The 14,574-nt window shown below is 41.3% G+C and overlaps 1 long non-coding RNA gene and 1 pseudogene across 4 annotated transcripts; both read right to left on the bottom strand.

Moving 5' to 3' along the window:
- Positions 1–1,126: 1,126 nt before the first annotated feature.
- LOC148714907 (thiamine pyrophosphokinase 3-like) lies at positions 1,127–13,064 on the bottom strand (annotated as a pseudogene). The gene is made up of 6 exons (XR_015975813.2): positions 12,911–13,064; positions 12,711–12,798; positions 9,325–9,397; positions 5,196–5,297; positions 3,152–3,401; positions 1,127–1,279 (listed from the first exon to the last, which is right to left on the bottom strand). The product of XR_015975813.2 is annotated as a thiamine pyrophosphokinase 3-like (transcript).
- On the bottom strand, positions 4,070–4,994 carry LOC149768396 (uncharacterized). Of its 3 annotated transcripts, none has more exons than XR_016399562.1 (3): positions 4,859–4,994; positions 4,429–4,511; positions 4,070–4,288 (listed from the first exon to the last, which is right to left on the bottom strand). It is a non-coding gene; the product is annotated as an uncharacterized LOC149768396 (long non-coding RNA). The 3 variants fall into 3 exon arrangements; XR_016399561.1 differs by lacking the exon at positions 4,859–4,994 and adding an exon at positions 4,608–4,733; XR_016399560.1 differs by lacking the exon at positions 4,859–4,994 and having other exon boundaries at positions 4,429–4,569.
- Positions 13,065–14,574: the final 1,510 nt, after the last annotated feature.

The following is a 14,574-nucleotide window of genomic DNA, read 5'->3' as shown; positions in this document are numbered from 1 at the left end:
AAGCTTCTCTGAGTCCCAACCGTTTCTCAATTGCAGCAATCAAAGGATTAAGCTTAAGAATATGTATATAGACGCCGCCTATTTTTTTGCCCATTGGGTCCATCCCTAGTCCAGACCCAATGATCACAACCATTGACGAAAGAGATCTAAGCCTTCCTCAATACCTCCCCCACCCCAACAAAAAAAAAAAAAAAGGAAGGGGAGAGAGAGAGAGAGATCTAAAGCTTGATCTGTTAATGCAGCATCCGGACAAAATGATTAGCAATGATTAGCAACATGTACCCCATAATATCGCCCATCCAAAATGATTCATATAATTTCAAATCCAAGCTATTTTCCTGTCATCCAGTTAGTGACAGGATCATGTCTTTTTACCGCCGATGACCACCGGCACCGGGGTCATAAATTTGCAGAAATTTTGCAGAATGATTTAAAGCCATGATATGTTCAAACCCCACAAGACTGCACCACCTATTAGGCCACCACATCATAAGAATCCACAAGGAGCTCCGAGAGAAAGTTCCAGCCTCAACCTTCTCTCTAGCTGGGAGCTACAAAATCATCCGACCAATTCAAATCCTACTATCAGAGTACCGATACGATTAATTCACTTTTCATTAAGAATGCCATATTAGTAATTAAATTACAGAACTGGAACAAATCCTATGTAACCACAGCACCCTGCCTGGGTAAATTTTCTGGTGTTAGTTTGGTGCTCAGGTTGGCCTTCCTGATAACAGCATATTGAATCCAAACAACTTCATACCTGCATTTTGACATTCAAGTGCATCATAGTCTCGTCGCCCATCATTTAGAACCTCAGATGCAGCCTGGAATTTGATGGATTTAATTAATATAGCTGTTTCATTTTTGGCCTTGCAGGGACAACCATTCTTTGAAACACTGGATCTTTGCCATGAAATAAGTGACACCGTGCGGGAATATTTGCACAGCTAGAGTGTCATGACATATTTTCCATGACATAAGTGGCACATATGAAGGTTATTTAAGAAGAAAAAAAACAACTTAATGGTTGACTTAGAAATATAAAAAATTGATATCAGCAAAGAAAAGAGTCGAACAAACTGTTTTTCTAATACATATGGTGTCATTTCAACCTCTGACAAAATGTCTTCTGACCTCTTATGGGAGCAAGCCCTTCAGATCAGCTTCCAGATCAAAATTGTCCAAAGATCTGCATCAGAGCAGACCGTTATCTTCTCCTCGCATGCAATATTTGATGTACTTATCAAGCCGCTGAAGCTCATCTCTGAGTCAGCTGGAAATAACCAAGTTAAGGAAGATGTCAATCCCTTTGCGGCTCTGGCTAACTACGGTTTGTGTTGAAGCAGGGGAGGGCCTGCATGTATGTGATCTAGGGGGCTACATGGGATGAGTCTAGGTTGATTCAGCTCTTTGGAGGGCATCTGGCATAGAGAGTTCGATCTCTCCTGCTACCAGGGTGCGCAGGTCCAGATGTGCAGATCTGGAGCATCTTTACTAGGACCAGTGTCAAGGCGAGCAACCTTTCCTGCATCCTTCAGCAGCAGTATGAGCCTGGGTCAAATTGCACCTGGATCTAGCGTTTGGGTCTCCACCCGAGAGTAGCATTGTTTCTCTGAAAGGTGGCCTGGGACCGTCTTCCAATGAGAGCGGTACTGAGTGGATAAGGCTTGAGGATTTTCTCGGTGTGCGGGGATTGTGGTGTGGACGAAACAGTGGACTATGCCTTGTTTCAGCGTACATAGGCTAGGACAACGTGGCGAATGGCAGGAATCTAGTGGGAGGTTTGAAGACGGAGGGACCTATTCTTGCATGCCATGAGCCGATACTCGGAGTCCCCACTGCTGTGCTAGGAGGCGGCTCAAGCAATTTGCACATCCTATCAGATTTAGCTGGCTAGGAACGCTTGAATCTTTGGTAAGCACAGTATGTCGCCTAGACTGGTAGTGGAGAATGCCCGCGTGTAGGCGGCATAGCTCAGTCTCATTACACCTGTTGAAGGGACCTTGACAGCTTGGGACACCTGGGGTTCCCTTTCTGCTTCGATAGTTTTCTGTATAGTATTTTTCACCTGGGAGCCCCCACCTCCGAGTTTCCTCAAGTTTAATTTCGACGGGTCTGTCTTGGATGGAGGTATGTGGGGTGGTGCGGATTTTGTTATTCGAGACTCGTCTGCCAGGGTTGTGGCTACTAAAGGCAGTCAACTCTTCCACACATCGGTTCTGGGTGCGGAGCTGCGGGCCACTTGGACAGGTCTTTTGTCACGCCTGGTGTCTTACGGGCTAGTTCTATTATCCTGGAGAAGGACTCGGCCACTGTCATCAGTTGGATCCGGAGGGGAGCCTAGGGACAACAATTGCGCCCACCCGTTGTTGTGAGACATCTGGGTTATGGTGAGAGATGGCGGAGCCTTTCAGGCCAAGCATGTGTTCCATGAAGCTAATGGGGCTGCGGATTGGGTGGCTTCTTATGTAGCCAGCCACTCCGATAGCACCCTATGGACTGGTGATGGAGAGTTGCCCTGGGCACTCCGAGGCATTCTGTTTTTTGACTTTATTGGGTGCATCCGTACTTGTTAGGTATGATTCACCTGCCTTAGTAAAAAAAAAAAAAAGAACATGTCAAGCCAGACAGAATGTGAAAACTTGACACTGATGGAACAAGGGTCAAAAAAGGAATTTCAAACTACATTTTCTTAATGCTGATTCCGTGCAGTGACGCTAATTTGTTTTTAGAAGTATTTAAGCCATTTCCACAGCTTGTAAGCCCCATCACATTCACAAATTTAGAATCTACAGCAACAAAAAATATGCAATCCTGTTTCAGATGTAGCAGCAGAGTGATGCCCCACAAAGAGATCACAGCAAATGTTCCCTGTTAAGGATCATAAGAAACAAGCATTGGTGACAGACAACTTTCTTTGGTATCGATGCCGGCTTATCATCCACAAAATGAGATTATGCAGCAACCGGACCCCATATACCACTATTTAGCATATCTACCAATGGTTTGAGCATATCATGCTTAGCAGCAAACTACATTTCATGGAAGGGAGATATAGTCTCACATCATGCCGCCACTCCTACCACTGCTATTGATTCGAAGTACATAATACAAGTCACATAATGAGTTTGTGTCATGTGCTTACTCAGATTCCATTGCAGGCCAGTTGTTGTGGTTCTAGCAGATGGTTTTCCAATAGGAACCAGTCCACAGTATGGGCCTTCAACTGATGACTGGATATGAATTTCATGCATGTGTGTCCCTGGAAGAAGTAGGATTAGGCAATCAACAGATAGAAGGACGATCCGCATATCTGAGAACAAATAAAGAACATTGATGTTTCCAATCTCATGATCGAACCTTCCTCCAAGAGGCCATACGACAAGAACGCATGACTACAATTTAAGCAAGCGAACATCAGTATCTTGGCAGATAATTGAAAATGAAAGAGCCTATAAAGTAGTTAAAAATTAAAGGAAGAGCCAACAAAAGTATAATGCTCTGATACAGGGGTGAAAGGACCTGAAACAGGTCACTTGGTTCCTTGGATGCTTTTGAAGGCTTATCTTAAGTTGCTTTCAAGCTAGCTTTTGTTGTATATTAGATATTGAGTTTCTTCTCCATTCATATATTTTGGTAGATAAGGAATATACCAGCAATGCAAAACCCGATCACCAACGGATCGTATAATTTTTGATTCTCAAAAGAAAAAAAAAATACCAGCGATGCTATATCAAATTTCACAGAGGATCAAAATATCAGACATCTTTGCTAGCCTTAGCTTCATATGAGGACTTAGTTTGTGCCTAGAAGTTGAACATAATTAACTCATGGAGAGAAACCCTAATTGAGAAAAAAGGAGATAATTAAAAACAATGTAATTGAGAGAAAAAGGAGATAATTAAAAACAATGTAATGGAGAAAAAAGGACATAATTAAAAACAATGTGAGTCCAGTATTGCATGGACACGAACATGAGAATTGGATTCAAACACATATGATACAAATATGTAACAGAGAACAGCTTCAACTAAATTATGCATTATTTTCATAAAATTATATAGGAAGAGCATTAAAAAATATTCTTTGTTAGGATTTTTCAATATACAAGTTTCTCATCAATACTTCCCAATTAGTGTAAGGATATAAGAAAAAAGACACTTGACAAAGGCGTTTTATATCTACATCCTTCACCAGTCTAAAAATAGAACAAGAGTTCAATGCGGAAGCCACAATAGCCTGTTGAAATCCTTGTTGCAAGAGAGCACCTGTCCACCCATCTCTAAAAGATGCAAGAAAAGAATTAGATGAGTATTCAAGTATCTGATGCATATCTAATTTGGATATGTATTAGACAGATTCTTGGAACTGGACAAAAAGTGTCCAGGTAACACAGTACGTCAACAACTTCCTTAAGCATACCCGTTTCATCACTATTCTTGCTCTCCCTCTGCATTCAGTTGAAACCATGAGCCCTACATCATATGAACAACTCCAAGGATAACCTTCACAAATTTCCAAATATGATTTTACTAATTAATAAACCTTGCATGTTAACTTGCTCTAAAGAGGGAAAGCTACTATTGGAAATATTAAACTACCTTCTTATCAAAAGCAACTGCTAACTAGTTTAATAGGCTTTTACACCATTTACATTTCCATCCCTCTTTAAGTGGTTGCATTAGTAATGAACATGTATTAGTATCTACCAAAATGCCATAAGCCTGATCTGGAATGTGCAGAGGCAGACCTTATGGTGAATTATGCATCCCAATTGCATCAAGTGGTCTTTATTGATGCTACAATTGTGATTCTGAGAGTTCTTACATTTCAGTTGTGAAATTTGAATTACCACTTGTTGACTCCTCTCAGGATGTCTTACGCTGCTCATTTTTGCTGGCATCCAGTAATGCGGAATTGTTTAAGCCAACCAACAGAGAAGCATTCAGAAAACATATGGGCAACATGGGGGGTGTCATTAGTGTATGTTGTTAACTCATGCTGAATTTATAGCTGGTTGCTTCCCTGTCAAACAGTAGTTATCAGTCGGGCTTTTATACTCTGAAAAAGTTGAAACTCAATCAGCAAAGAAAAAGAAAGCCACCACGTGGAAAGACATATCATTCTTATGTGGACTAGTCCATTCATCTGTATACCATGAGGTTTCCTAACATCTTCATGCAACTTACATTAGATTTGTCCAAGTCAGGTGTGCGGTTCTGAATAGAAGCTACACACTTGTGTAGATCTGTAGTGTCTTGGTCATGTGATTCATCCACAATCTTGGCGCCCTGCATCCAGAAACAAGTAACATTTAATAAACATATTACTCTCCTAGTTATCCATCCAAATGAAGAGATTGTAGTGAAGTGCTTATAATGCAGGGTAATGAATAGAACACGATACATTGCCAGGTCCCTTGTCATTCATTTTGTGCCCAAATTGATGAGGGGAGGCTCATTGGTTATAAATATCCAAGAGCCATTGATGACTAAGGCCCCGTTTGGGGGAGCTTTTGGAGGGCCAAAAGCACTTTTGGATGAAAAAGGGTGTTTGATAAAAATTTTAGAAAGCTGTTTTAACTTTTTCAGAAAGCTAAAATAGCTTCTTAGAAGAAGCTATTTTTTGGAACTTTCCGAAAAAACTGTTTTGAGTTTTGTCGGAGAGCTATTTTTTTGACCAAAATATCTATAATAAAATATAATAATTACATACTTTGTCCCTTTATAAACCTAAAATTCTGCTGGAGCCCTAACAAAGAACCCTAGCCATGGATCAGACTCCCTTCCGTGCAAGAAAAGGTATTCTTATTTCCTATTATTGTATTATACTATAAATATAATATTATATTACATTATATCATAATACATTAATATGTTATGTTAAACAATTTAATATTCTGTTATATTATGAAAAATTAATGTATGCTAATAATTATAATATTTTGTACCTTTATTATTGTATTATACTATAAATATAATATTATATTACATTATATCATAATACATTGATATGTTATGTTAAATAATTTAATATTATATTAAATTAATATGCTATAGTATAAATGATATATTACTATATTATAATAATATTATAGTACATTACAGTAATATTACATTATATTATATATTTATGTATTAATATATGTTATATTTTATTATGCTCTGTTGTATAATACTATGCAATGTCCTTTATGGTAATTTTGTCATACAAAAGTTCTTTCTCAGTTTGTTTACCAAACACATATTAAAGTGCCACAACACTTTAGAAATATAGTTACCAAACAGCAAAAAACTTTTTATAAAAGCTCTACTTCAGAAAGCTCTACTTCTAACAGCTCTACTTTCAAAAGCTCTACTATCAACAACTCCCCCAAACATGGCCTAACAAGACATTTTCATTACTCAACCATTTAGGTATCGGAATGTGAAAATCAACACTTAAACCAAACAATTTCAATTAATTGTTCTGCAAGGCACAATTGCAATAGTGGAATACTTTCATTTGTTAGACTGATCATACATGGTTTTACTAAAAACTACGCTACAATTATTAAGAAAAGAGGCTCAAGAAGAACATAAACAAAAGGCATAGGATAATATTCTTTCTCAAGGTAAAAGAATAAGAATGTGTAGATTGTGTCTCTCATGTGTGTTTGCCATTGTCTAACTTCTGTGGACACATTTCTAGTTAGAGATGTTATGGATGAATAAATGCAATGATCCACCGTTGATGTCAGCATGCGATACAAATGTGCATGTACAATATTAAAACCTCTGAGCCTTGATCTAACACTTTCAACCTTGGTTTGATGGTTCGATTTGAGATTGTCATGCTCAGGTTGGGCTATGCTGTTTTAGGTTATCTGGTGATAATCTTTTGATGACTCGAAGGTTAAAAACATATTGTTTTGGAGACATTCAGATTAGGTAATGGTCCAACTTGTTTTGGTCAAAACTGGTGAATTCCACTGCATAAGTCCTTTTGTTGGTTGAAGCCAAAACATTGATTTTATAGGGCCAATCATTTTGCTTGAAATCAAATCTATCTCCATCTTATTAGATTTTTTATGATTTAATTTGTCCAAGCTACACTTTTTAATTTCATTTGAAATAATATGAAGGGTACTACCATTGCTGCAGTTCATAATTTTACCAGAAAACTATCTGGAACCATTAAATGATCCTATTTCAGTCAGCTATCTAATTGCTTTAATCACATTTTAAGCCTTGAAATTGCCTTTTTTGTTCAATGTGTTATGTGTCCAATGACAACACCTGCTGAAAGTGTTCTACCATTCTTCATCATGGCAAATTAATTGGGAGTCAACCCCCTACCAACATCTGTAGTAAGCTCATTAACATCCATGCTGGACACTTACCCAGTAGTGCAAGTTATGTGGGGCTAGATGGGTGGAACAGATCCATTGTCTTCATCCATTAGTATTGGATATGATAGTAACCATGTATGCCTCGTGTAAACATCAAGCATCTGATCCTATCAGCAGTCTTCAATTGACTACTCTCCACAATCACATTTCCGTTACATACTTACTCTGACCTAAGATGACAAGTCCTATCATGGGGCAATAAACTGGAATGACAGCTGGAAATGACCGAGGAACGTCATGCTATATAATGGGCCAAAACTTGGGATCTTCCTCTCTTCTAGTTGCAATGCCACCATCAAGTCATAGTAGATTAACAAACTAAAGTAAGATTATGATCGATATGCCAAGAAATACAACATCAATTAGGGTGAGATTATAGTTCTTACACTGAAAATCATGTGGATGTTCAATATAGTTGTCATAGCTCCTGTTACCACTATCATCATGCTATTTGTAAGCTGACATGGGCTCCTCATATTCTTAAGAGTTTTCGTCAAATTCTTCTTTATGTTTATTGCTACACCATTAACATATGATGTCATGTTACATCACCATAGATGATGCCCATAGCCTCTGGAAAGTAGAATCTTAAATGGGGGAAAATTGATACTCTGAACTATTTGTTAAGTTATAAAGGTTGCTCTCACCATGACTATTTTGTTGTCATGACAATGCATCTTCAATCTTATTAATCATGAGAGCCCACTCATGGACTGCTGATACTCTAAAAGACTTAGTTTAAACCTTGATTGAATGTATGATGTGTTTCCTCTGGACCCTACCCATTACCACCTGCCTATTTGTAGTTTCTCCATTTGATCACCTCGATCTTTGGCATTGTAAATAGTAATAAGAACATTCTCACTTGTGTTTATGGTCCTTTTTTAATGTGTGCTATTTGATATATTTGGATGAAGATACTAACTCATCATCTTTGTCTTCGTTGGATGTTGGAGGCTGGAGTTCAATGCTTTTAACAATGCCAATGAGCTGCTAATAATGCAGGATGGATCCTAACAAGTCAGTTAGCCACATCAAAAATATATGAATGAAAATATGATTTTGAACTCAAGGATAAGAAACTGGAAAAGTAATTTAAGGATTAAAAAGTAGGGGAGATTTAGAAAACAACAACGTCAGTAATAAAAAAAAGTGAACTCACAGTCCCTCTTTCAGGGGGAAATAAAAATCTAACAAAGGTCTGGCATTTGATCAGCTAACTAAACCTTTAGAGGTACATAAAAAGAAGAAAGTTCTAAGTAGTGCTCAAGGTCCGCAATCTTGGTACCGGGTACCGTATCAGTACCTTATCAGTTTGATTTAGTACGGTAAGATATACTTCTGTACCAAAATAGCTCACTAGCCATTTTTCTCAATTTTTATCTCGGTACGCCTCGATACAGGTCGGTATGCCTCGGTACAGGTCGGTACGCCTCGGTATAGGGTTGTACGAGGTTTGTACCAACTTGAAGTTAAGTTTCGTACTAGTTTCCTCTCAGTACAATACAGTACGCCGGTACGGGGCAGTTTGGCAGACCATGGTAGCAGTTGTATGGATACAAAGACCATCAGAAATATCTTGATGCCCCCACCAAATGCCTATAGGTCACATGACATGTCTTGCAGTGTTTGCACAACATGGGGTATTCATTACTTGAACAAGTCATGCACTTGTTTTTATCTAGATGGCCCTGAACATTAAGCATTCTCTATGTAATAATCGCAAATTAAAGTGGATGTCTTCCTTATGAGCATGCAATGATATATGCCATGCTAAGCTAAAATTTCAGCTAAATATTGTCAAATCTAATGTATTAATCAAGGTGAAGAAACATAAACAGCTATCCATCTATGCCAAATTTGTCATATTGCACAAATATAAATCTCTAATTTAATACAAAATACAGAAAGTCTGGTAGAAAGATTACCAAATAGGAATAGAACTTCTGTACTTCTGATCTAATTGAATCCATGTCTCCTTTAATTACATCTGGCTTGTACCTGGTATAGTACATAGGAAACAAAAAGAATGAAGAAATACAAAAGAAATCAATGATCAATTAGCATAGCATAAAAATCAAACTTAATCAAAATAAAAAAAAACAGATATAAATGATTTTGTAGGAAAAACAAAACGAGATAACCTTAAAGATGAAATCACTTAAAAATGTTCTTTTGTAAATCACTACACGTGAAAGGTGGGTTCAATATCCCTGTACATTTTAACAGAGTAAATCAAGAGTAAATTATCTTCCTAAGCGAATAGGGTAAAAATTGTATATTTTTAACATAGGGTATATTTGAAATACCCTATGTTATTTCAATTATACATTTGTGTGTGTATCTATGTCTGGTATGCATATATGTATATATTCCCAGCAAATAGGGTAAAAATTGTTCACTTGGCTTGAGAAAATGAAAGAAACAATGAAGATAGTCAGGCCTGGAGTCATAACATAGTCAACAAACAACAAAATTATGTTCCTGTGACCATCTGATCACTCCCTAGGTTAAGCAATAAATACTTGTAATATACCTAGTATATTTTCAGCATGCCTTACTTGTATTATAGTATAATCGTTTGTGGTGGCAATTTTGACTTGGACCTGTTTACCTTACCAACACAACCCAAACTAACTTGCGGACAAGGTTTTAAGTCTTGGCAGGATGGGGGGCGTCCCGGACGTATTGCCCCATTCCTATGATAAAATGGGATTGGAACGGGGTCGGGACTCCGAAACCCATCCATGCAAGGAGAGAAGAAGAAAGAGGAAAGAAAGAAAAGAAGGAAAGATGAAGAAAAAGAAAAAGTGAAAGGAAAGAAGAAGAATAAAAAGAAAAGAAAGAAATAAAGGGATAAGAAAAGAAAAAAAGGTAGGAAAAAAGGAAGAGAGAAAAGAGAAAGAAGAGGAAAAGAAAAAAAAGAAATAAAGGAAGGGATAAGAAAAAGAAAGAAAAAGGAAAGGAAAGAAAAGAAGGTAGAAGAAAAAGAAAGGAAGAAAAGAAAGAAGAAAAAGAAAGAAAGAAAGAAAAAAAAGAACGATGAAGGAGGGAGAGACGGAGAATATCTACAGGGATGCATGACCGAGACCGCCGCCGAGATGGGGTGGGACAGTAGGGCGTCCTATTCTATGGAGAAACTAGGACACCTCCATCCCATGGGATTTAAAATCTTGCTTGCAGAAGCTCTCATTGTTAGATATAATGTTCTCTCCAACACATAAAGTCACGAAGCTTTTAAAGACAACTGGAAATGTACCGATCCATCAAATGAGTATCTTTATCATGCATCTTAATTTTCATAGACAAGTCCTAAAAAAGGTATCTTCTATAATAATATGCATGAGATTTCAAAAGCCTCTCTATTAGTGTAAATATAATGTTAAGGTTTTAGGATTATGTTCGTCCTTAGAATAAAGCTTGCCATATTCCATTATCTCTTGTTTCCTATGAAACTTTTCCTTGAGTTTCTTGTGCATGCACCAAAATAATATGGTTACTAAAAGAGGGGAAAAGAATATTTCTTTTGACTCCGTCATATTATCTGCCTCAATTCTTAGGTAAAAATAATGAGCATGCACGGCCTAACTTGTCTTATTTATTTAGAAAATTGCGACTCCCTAAGTTTATCATGATCGATTGGACTCCAAAAACTTACAAAAATTTTAGATTTCAAGTATCTGCTTTCTTCCCTACTTGTTTCCTTTCCACTCAAGAAAACTTGCTATCTACTTCGTTGATTCTTTATATTGCATATCTACATGGTACTGCATTGAGCATAAGGGTTATGATCTATGCTACCTAGAGGCTTAATTACGAGTTTCCTAATCATTGCTATTGTTGATTAACTCTGTAAACTCAATTCATTCTATTTTGAGTTCCTTTAGAAAACAAAATTCCCATCCCATCCGTGTTTTAAAATGCAGTACATGAGGCCACATATGTGGATACTATCCTTTGACCGCACTGTTTTGTCTGCATGCGCTTATTGTATACAGTCATACCATAGCAGACAAGGCAGTCCACTTAGTACTATGTGGCCATATATGTGGCTCAATTAACAAACTGCCACTGCATAAGGGGCCAAATTTGTGGCCCGCTCTCATGTAGGCGAATAGAGCATGTTCAAACCGATGGTTAGGTTCGATGTAAGCTTCAATTATGTTATAACTACTGCTATTAATGTGATGTACAAAGAACTAAGTAATAAATGTTAGTTGTTACTGTTTTTGATATTAATATTGTTTTTCCTAAAAAAACTATCATTATCATTATTGTTTATATTATACCTTTTTTTTTTTTGTGGTTCAGCTGCTCAAACTACTCTCACATGAGCACAGTCAGTTACATCGCTAACAAAAATACTAGTAAAAGCAGAAAGATTTGGGCCCATAGAAACTCCCCTAAATGCTGAGCAACGAAGGAGGCGACCCAATCAGCAGCTTGGTTCGCCTCCCGAAGGATGTGCCTGACCTGAATAGCCCAGCATCCCCGTAGCATCCATCGCATGTCGCACAAAAACAGATGCTCCACCACCTCTTGTCTCTCCACCGAAAGCGATTAATCAAGACAGCAGAGTCCCCCTCCAGAATGATCCCATCCGCCTTCAGCACATATCTCGCATGGGATAGCCCCGTCCATGCAGCCCTGAGCTCCGCCCCAAATGCTGAGGCCTCAAAAGAACGGCATCTCCCCATAGCAATTAGCCTGGTGCTGTGGTCTCTGATCACAAAAGCCACTCCTACCCAATCTCCACTAGCAGGCATACTCCCAACAAAATTTACTTTAAAATGGCTAGGGGGTGTGAACTCCCAAGAGACAAGAACAAACTTGGATGCTATGGTAGCGAAGGGGGGGTCCCAAATGTTCCTAGCCATCACTGATTAATCCAACTCAAATGACTCAATGACCTCCATTGCCTGATGGAGAGCCCGCTCAACAACAAACCTTTGGGGGGCGTTTATATTATACCTAACTAGCTACAAAATACCAATTGCGTGTGCACGCTATGCGATCTCACGCCGCAGCTGCTTCTTCTTGAAGCAATGCATCCCGTTCGATGTAACTTTATTCATTAACAAATGACACAATTTTCTAAACTGAAAATGTTTTAATCAACTCATATGCCCTTCTTGATCCATCCAAGATTTCCAGGAACTTACTAGAAGGATTATAAAAGTTATAAATGAAAAAAAAAACTCATTGTAGGTGATGAGGAAATAAAAGGCTTCACCTGTGAAACACAATCACAACCCGCACAAGATGATCGAGAAATTAAAAATAAAACAAGCGGGAAGAAGGAGAAGAAGATAACCTTCATCGAACTTGTAAAGGATCTTGATCGGGGAACAGCTGAGGCATCTCGTCGAAGATCCGGTTGGCCCCTCCATCCGCGCACACCCCCGCAACTGTGCTGCTCTACACGCAGCCCCCACAAAAACCCCGCAAGAAGCACTCAGAAAAAGGAGACACGAGAACGAAAACCCTAGCAGGAAATGCGAGATAGAGAGAAAGGGAGAGCACCGTGGTTCCCGAGGAGAGGGGCGAAGCGGGGGAGGCGCTGGTTGAGGACGACGAGGGCATAGATCCGATCGCCGGCGGCGGCGGAAGGCAGCGGAGATGGGAGGAGGAAGGTGGAGGAGTGGGTCATCCCCTCCATCTCGCTGTAATCACGGCCACGAAAGAAGGCGGACTCTCCGAACTCGGGCCTTCGTCGAGTCAATCCGGACCGAGCTCCCCAAGGATCCGACCGAAATCACCCGAGTCTCCGCCGGACTCGAATGGGTGGCAGAAGCCCTCCAAGATGGCGCGGAGGAGCTGGCCGGTGAAGGGTGTCCCGGCCGGCGACTCGGCGAACTCAGGAGATGAGGCAAGGAAGGATGCGCCCGGCTCTGAGTCGGGGGCGAGTCGGGGTAGCGGCTCGGGCCGGGTGTAGGCTTTGGGCCTGGTGGGGCGGGCTGATGAGGCCCAGTGTGATGCGGCCATGGCGGAGGTGGGCATTGGGATTGGCCCGTTGAAATGGGATAGGAGCCCGTCCAGAGCCTGATCGGAGGACGGGCCAGTGGAGGCGGGGTTGGGCCTTGTGAGCCAGCCCCCAACGAGCGCGTGGAGGGTAGGGCCGTAGGGGCTTGGGAAGCGGGATGGGCGCCAGGGCCCAGGGGGAGGCGGTGCGGAGACGGGGCCGAAGGGGATCGGACCAGGCTCTTAGGGAGTCGTGGACCATTTTCTCGGAGATCGGAGGCCCGACATGGGGGGGTGGGTGACCATCTGCGGACCCTAAGCCCTCGGCCCTCTCCCAAGGTGATGGAGGCAGGACCCTGTGGTGGGCGAGCTGGCTGCCGGTGCCGGGTGTCGGAGGCGGAGTCGGGTAGCCTGCAACCCACCTCCCGTGGCTCGGGCAAGGAGGGGGTGAGCCCCGATGGCGAGAATGGACGCCGACGGAGTAGAAGCCCTCCCTCTTCTCGAACAGGCAGGGCTAAGGTGGGGGTTGGTGGCTGGTCCAAGCGGGAGGAGCCTGGAGGAACTTTCGCACGGCAGCGGGGGGGGCGACCCTGTGGTGGTGCAGCGGAAAGCGGCGGGTGAGTTGGGTAGAGTCACGGCGGAGATTGAAGACGAGGGGCAGACGATGCTACCCGCGGTGCGGGGAACGAAAGGGATGAAGGCGACCGAGGCTGGGATGGAGGTGCGGCTCGGCAAGGACATGGGTGACAGAGGGAGCTCAAGGGGGATCGAAAAGATAGGATCGGCTGAGGTGTGTCCGACTCAGGGAGACCACGGGCAAATGGTGGTGTAAATGAACAAGGCCCTTCAGGGGCTGGTGGAAACACAGGAATCGAAAGAGATGGGGGTCAGCCCCTCACTTATTTCTCCTGCTCCATGAAAGGTCATCACAGAGATGGAGGGCGTGGGAAAGCATATTGAATGTTAACGGATAGTTTCAGAGCGAGAAGCTCTGGTGTAGTGAGAGAAAGCTAACGGCTAGTCGGCGGTGCCCAAGCGGCGTCCGGCGGGGAAGATTGTCTGTGCTTCGGCCGACCAGTGTGGTACCCACGGCGGGCGGAGCAGTGAGAAATTTCTCTGATCACTTTCTGCGAGTGCCTTCGGCTCATCCGGCGATCAGATCGGGTGGCTTGGAGGAAGCAAGGGGCGGTCCACCAGGGATTTTGAGCCGGGAGGCA

Source organism: Phoenix dactylifera, chromosome 2 (assembly GCF_051530095.1).
Source record: "Phoenix dactylifera cultivar Ajwa chromosome 2, Ajwa_hap1_PhDact_Kaust_v1.1, whole genome shotgun sequence".
NCBI lineage: Eukaryota > Viridiplantae > Streptophyta > Magnoliopsida > Arecales > Arecaceae > Phoenix > Phoenix dactylifera.
Note: the sequence above shows the minus strand (reverse complement) of the source record. Positions and strands in the feature narration are given on the sequence as shown.